The sequence below is a fragment of the Lygodium microphyllum genome, chromosome 19, assembly GCF_053477565.2.
Source record: "Lygodium microphyllum isolate KBCC chromosome 19, Lygodium_microphyllum_v1.1.10, whole genome shotgun sequence".
Taxonomy (NCBI): domain Eukaryota; kingdom Viridiplantae; phylum Streptophyta; class Polypodiopsida; order Schizaeales; family Lygodiaceae; genus Lygodium; species Lygodium microphyllum.
In genome coordinates this window covers 98029735-98036470 of record NC_141153.1, presented here as the reverse complement: position 1 = coordinate 98036470, position 6736 = coordinate 98029735, and positions in this window count along the sequence as shown.

Below are 6736 nucleotides of genomic sequence, written 5' to 3'. Positions count from 1 at the left end.
CAATTTCAATGTGGATACTCACCTTCAGATAGTAACAACCTCAAGGAGGGTTAATGATGGCATTAATGTCAACTCCGAAACTCTTTTCAGGAAAGTTGCAAGCCTCATTGGTTGGCCTTTATAGTGGATAGGGCGATGCATTTTTGAACCATGGACATCCAAGAAACAACACCTCTAGCAAAGGTGAAAACATAACTAGAGGTGGATTTCCTACTGTTTGCATGTCTTGCATAATCAGAGTTAGTATATCCCACTATTCCTATATCTTGGCCACTATAACATATGCATATATCTGTAGTGTCCTTAAAGTACCTCATACTACCCTTTACAACATCCCAAATACTGCTTGCCAGGTGTCGCCATATAGCATGCCACAACTCCCATTGCAAATGATATGTTAGGATGAGTGGCTCCATCATGGCATATATCAAATTGTCCACTGCGGATGCATAAGGGATCTTGGCCATCTCAGCCTTTAGCTCATTAGACTGTGGACAATCGACCTCACTAACCTTCATATGCGAAGGTAAAGGACAACCAATAGGCGTTACATCCTCCATATGAAATTGCTCAAGGACCTTCTAGATGTACTCCTTTTGCGATAAGTAAATGAGTCCCTTAGAGCGATTGCACGTAGTGTGCATCCCAAGAATATGCAAGGCCTATCCCATGTCCTTCATCTCAAATCTCTTATTGAGCTGACCTTTCAAGGCATCCAACTCATTGTGAGCACTCCTAGGAATCAACATATCATTAACATAGAGTGCCGAAATCATAAGGCTAGTATCACAAGCCCTCTTCATGTATAAACATGGATCCATATCACTGCGTGTATATCACTCTAAATGCATGAAAGAATTGAACTTGTGGTACCATTCCTTAGGTGTTTGCTTAAGGCCATAAAGGCTTTTTCTCAACTTGGACACTAAGTGTTCCCTGCCTTTTTCTTTAAAGTCCTTAGAGACTGATGCATATCGTACTGCAAATCTCCATGTAAGAAAGATGTCTTAATATCCATCTAATAGAGATCTAGATCTAGTTGCACGACTAAAGCCAATACCAAGTGTAGGGTAGTCATCTTGACTACAAGAGAGAAGACTTCATTGAAGTCAACACCATGCTCCTGCCTAAAGCCTTAGCAACCAATTTGGCCTTATAGGATGGCTTGAGTTATCCAAGGATACTTTTCAACTTGTACATCCACTTGCATGGTAAAGCATGCTTTTCACTAGGCAAAGGAATCAAATCTCACATATGATTTTTCTATAGGGAGTGATATTTTGCATGTATGGTCCTCTCCCAAGAGTGGCTATCACCTCTACACATGGCCTCATCATAGGTAAGAGGCTCACCAACATCTATCACCATAACATAATCCATAGAGGCATGCGTAGATATCTAGTAGACTATCGCAAAATAGGCTATGGGGCTTGTACCTCTTGGGTCATTGGAGCATTAATTACTGCAAGCTATCTAGCTGGTTGTACAATAATAGGAGGCTCCTTTTGAAATATCACCCTGTATACCTCAACAACCTACTAGGCTGCTTATGTAGTTTCTCCTCATGGAAAACAACATCATGGCTACGGGATGACCTTTCGAGGCCGTCGATCCCATAGGCGATAGTCCATCTCACGTACATGCCCATAACCAAGAAAGATGCATTTTATGGACTTAGGATCCAACTTATGGCGCTTGTCCTTGGGAATATGACAAAAAGCCTCACAACCAAAGACACCAAAAAGATAAGCATATGATGAAGATTTTCTAGACCATACCTCATTGGCAACCTAATAGTCAAGAGTAGTGCATGGGGAGTAATTAATCAAATGTATGGTACTAGTAATTGCCTCATTCCAAAAGTGCTACGGTAAGCGTGCCTTGTGTTAAGCATACTATGAACTCACTCCTAAATTGTCTTATTCATGTACCCAGCTATACCATTTTGGGATGGGGTGTGTGGGGTGGTCAACTGACCCTTAATACTCCTCCCATCACAAAACTACTCAAAGGTTTTAGATATATACTCTCCCCCATGGTCAAATTGTAGGCATTTCAGCATATATTTAAAATTGTTCTCAACAAGAACAAGGCAACGTTGAAATGTAGCCAAGACTTTCAATTTTTTGGTTTATAGGGTAATCCCAGACCTTGTGTGAGTAATTATCAATGAAAGTAACAAAAGAGTTTGCCCCAACTAAAGATTTGCAAGGCATAGGTCCACAAATATCAAAATGAACAAGAGTCATAGGCTCACCCATGCACATAATGCCAGACTTCTTATCTGAGCTGTGGGTTTGCTTCGCATAAAGTCAATGATCACAAGAGTCGGCATTTTCATTCTTTTTAATGATATGTACCTAAGGCGACGATGCCATAACAATACATGTGGTACTATAGCCATTGCTAAAACATGGTCAATACACCCAGATACAAGTAAGGGATAAAGAGTGCTAGACTTGGCACCTCGTGTTAGGACAAGATTCCCATGGGTAAGCTTCCATGAGGAATCACTAAAAGAGATAACACAATATGCATCATCCAATTGTCTAGTCAAAAGTAGGCTTTTAGTCAAGGTGGTACTTGAAGGAAATTGTAGCTGGACATCTCCAATACCAACAATATGCAATGCCAAGTCATTATCAAATTTGTCAAATCTTGTCATGCTGCGGTAGGAGTGGAACCACTCTCGATGAGCTGTGACATGAAATGAAGCCCATGAATCAATTAAGCAACATTGAGCATAAGTGGATGAGACATCAGCCAACTGCAAAAGATCAAGAAAAGAAGTAAGTATGTAGTCATCATCAAAATTAGTCTACATGACATTAATCTCTTCAGTCTTGATGTTGGATTTGCTAGGAATAATGCTATGATCATCATTCTTTTCTTTCACTTTACCCTTTCCCTTTTCCTTATGCTTTCCATCACACATTTTTTGGCACTATGACTGAATATAACCCTGCTTCCCACAATTGTGACAAGTCAATGTAGACTTACGATCACGTGACTTATTGCAATACTATCCATGTGATTGAGAATGAGACTTTTGAGAGTCGCTCTCATGGTGGCCATTACTACTCTTGCCATGATTGCCTTTGACTGCCAAAGCATGTGAGGTGCAGGATGTATCTACATTCTTTTGGTTGACCTCTTCATTCAAGATCGCACCCTCTAGATCCTACAATTTTAGCATATCATTAGACATATTTTTACACATAGTAGTATGGAATGTGTCCCATGACTTAGTCAATGTAACCAACAAGAATAAGGGAGAAAGATTGTCCTTAAATTCAATCCTCTATGAAGATAAGTGGCTGAAAATAGAATGAAACTCATTTAAGTGAGGAGATATGGAAGTCTTCTCCTTTATACGAAGGTCCATGAGTTGCTTCACATCCAATACATATGAGAGGTGGGGCTTTGCTTATCATAGACATTACATCCTATAAGAAATGGGATATGTAGAAACCACTAATAGTCATCACTAAGCATGCAATTGGTACCAAGAACGGTCAAACTCAATGTGTCAGAGAGAGATACATCCAATAGGCATAACTATAATGTATATAGTAGGTCGCAAAGATAGCGGAAGAGAACTGCTAGATATACAATCAACTAAGCAAGTGTAAAGAAGCTCAATACATAGCCAAGCAGGATGAATACATCATTGGCAACAACTTGATAGAGATCAGTGTGCCAGCTCAAAGCATGAATCAGATCAGTCCACTAGGAAACAACTACATCCAAATAGAATTCAAAGAGCATATGCATAACTCAACCGAGTCCCACAATCTTACTAAAGTAATCTTAAGTGTATAAAACCAAAGCTTTACTCAAATGCAAAGTATCCAAATAGTGCAAGTAAATCCTATAGTGGAAGAAAAGTGAATGCTAAATGAGAAATGCAAGATCAATAGATCATAAGCATGACATCTGGGCATCCAAGATACATGAAACACGGGAGCATAAAACCCAAGAGAGTTTTGAAGCTTGGAGCTGGGTAAGCCATTAAAGAAACCAAGGCATGTAACCACAGCTAATATGAATGTCATCAAGCTCAAAATCAAGGCTCAAGAGCATCCCATAGCATATTCGAGTGTATAAACCAATGCTTAGTATCAATACATTTATATGAAGCACTTGAATGACATGTAGGAGCAATAGCCATAGAACTTCCCTATGTAAAAACTTGTTTTCCATTGTATTATAATAGAGAAATAAGCTCTGAAATATGATCTAAATGAGCTTAATGCAAGTCACAAAACATCTCAAGATATGTTCAAGCATCTACCAATGATTCGGGCACCAATAAGCATGAAGAAAATTATATACGGGCTTCAAACTCTGATGAAAAGCCTTCATAGACCTGTATTACAATAGGTCTACTACTATATACAATAGATAAGTAGGGTTATTGCCACTCCTATAGGTGCCCAAACAAAAGAATCAAGTGCTAGGATGCTTTTAGGTGATTGCTAAGAGTGATTCCCAAGTGTTAAAGGCCATAGGGGCTAGAGGAGGAGTGTAGTGAGCCAAGAAAGATGGGCAACACAACAAAAAGCACAAATCACATTGACTGTATTGGCCATGTTGCTAGTTTTCTTGATTAGTTTAAAGGCTTAATCACTAATGGACAAGACCCAATGCAATCGTGGAGCAAGCATTAGGAGGCAGGAACAAGCCGGGAAGAACGGAAGATCATATGCATACCTTTGAAGGTGAAGCCATGGCTGCCATAAAATGAAGAGAAGCTTTTCAGATTTGGGTTGAAGTAAAACTAAAGAGCCTTGAATGGAAGCACATAAGTGGAAACAAGAGATATGGTGGAAGAAGTAAGAAAGAGCAAGAGCAAGAGACATGGCTTGTGGGAATTACAACAATCACAATGTGAGATCGGCCATCCCTTATTCAAATGTCTCTAAAAGAATAAAGACTGAAGAGACAATAATGGATGCCCACCAGTTGCAATGTACATGTATGCAAGTACTATCAATGTAATGAATACATGGGCGGTAAGACACAAGCACCTTTACCCCCAACACTTACCACCACCTTGTGCTCAATATATCTTTGAGTTGGTAAAGTGGAGCTCAAAAGTTCTACTTCTGTTTGGCCCTTTGGCCTCCATACCCACTTAGAGTGGTTTTGTTTTGTTGCCAAAGTTTTTTTTGGGCCTTTGGCCTTCATGCCCTATCTCACTGACTTTTGGCATACACTAATGAATTGGTCCTAATTAACCGAGATTCGAAAACTGCCACTTATTATCAGCTCCCGACAAATGCACCAACTGTCGGGACCTAAAACGGGCCCAAAATTGACTCTAAGCACTAGCATTGGCCTCTTTATACTCAAAGAACACTAACCCCTCCTCCTACGTCTAGTATCCCCTTTCGTGTAGTATCTCCTAAGGCAGTGATAAGTAAGAGTGCATGCATCTCAGTGCCTTCCCATAAGGCATTCACTTGTTGGGACTTAGACATTGGATTCATGTTAGGCTTGGTATGTTTGTCATGGCATCGTGATCTAGGAAGTCTTGTAGTTTATGTTCATTAATGTGTTCTACCCATCGCTTCAATTCTTGCCATAGTGCAGAGTATTGCCTAAGTAATTCTTCCAATGACAATGTCACAAGAGTTTTTATTAGTGTGATTAGCAATTTACCATCTGTCTTTCCCTCCTCAACTTCATGGGCTCCCTACCAATACTCTTGAGTTGTTTGCCTATTCATGGCACCCTCATTCTGCCTATGTAGTTATTCATGTGATGGCGTTGCCTCTCCTGCTCTTAGGGATGTGAGAGAGACTAGTGGGCTAATGGTTGAGAGTTTATTGATCCCATCCTCAATGATAGGTTCAGCTTCTGGCAAGCGATATCCATTCCTTAACCTTATCCACAGGTGTTAGCTCTAGTGGTTGGGGTCAAGGTACTCTCCAACCGTAGCGCTTCCCTTCTCTCTCATCCTGGGAGCAGATGTTTTTGCTTCTGCATTAGTGACCTATTTTCCTTTTGTTAATGTGGTCTCACTCTTTGTCTTGAGCATCATTTTTGCCTTGGTCCTCTTTTTCCTCCTTCCTTGGCTCTTCTTCCCTATAGAGGATCCATCTAGGTTGCTAGGTCTAGGTAATGAGATACTAGCCTACTTTGTTTGAGCTTGTGTCATGAAATTTATGGGGATAGGTGTGGCATCATTGTCAAGTGACTCGACACAAAAGAGTCTGGGTGATACATATAGTATGATTTGCTGAGCTAGTGGAGGATTTTTGCCTAGGGGAATCGGTGAATAGGTGTGTGATTCCATATTCGGGATACCTCAAGTTGGCTTTCTCTCTATTTTCTTGCTTCTTTTCAGGGCAATGAGACAATATATGCCTTGGATAGCCATATGTCCAACGTACTATGGGCTCCTAATTTTGAGCTCCTCCTAGGCCTCTATCTCTCCCTTTGTCTAAGGCCAAGATGACTGGCATAGGTTTATAGTCTATCAATATGGGGTTGTCCTCTTCATCATAAGAGACATAAGGGTTTACGCATGAGTATTTTTCCAGTGGTTCCTCCACAAAGTGTACTAGAGCATCACTTGGTGGATGGGTCACGATAGGTCCTAGTGGTCTAAAGATTCTCGTTGGGTTGATGTCTATCCTTGAAGCATCTGGCTTTGAATCGTTAGGTGTAGGTAAAGCCAAAGGGGCTCCCCTTTCAAATCATTCTTGGATAGTACAACTAAGTGTAAGGT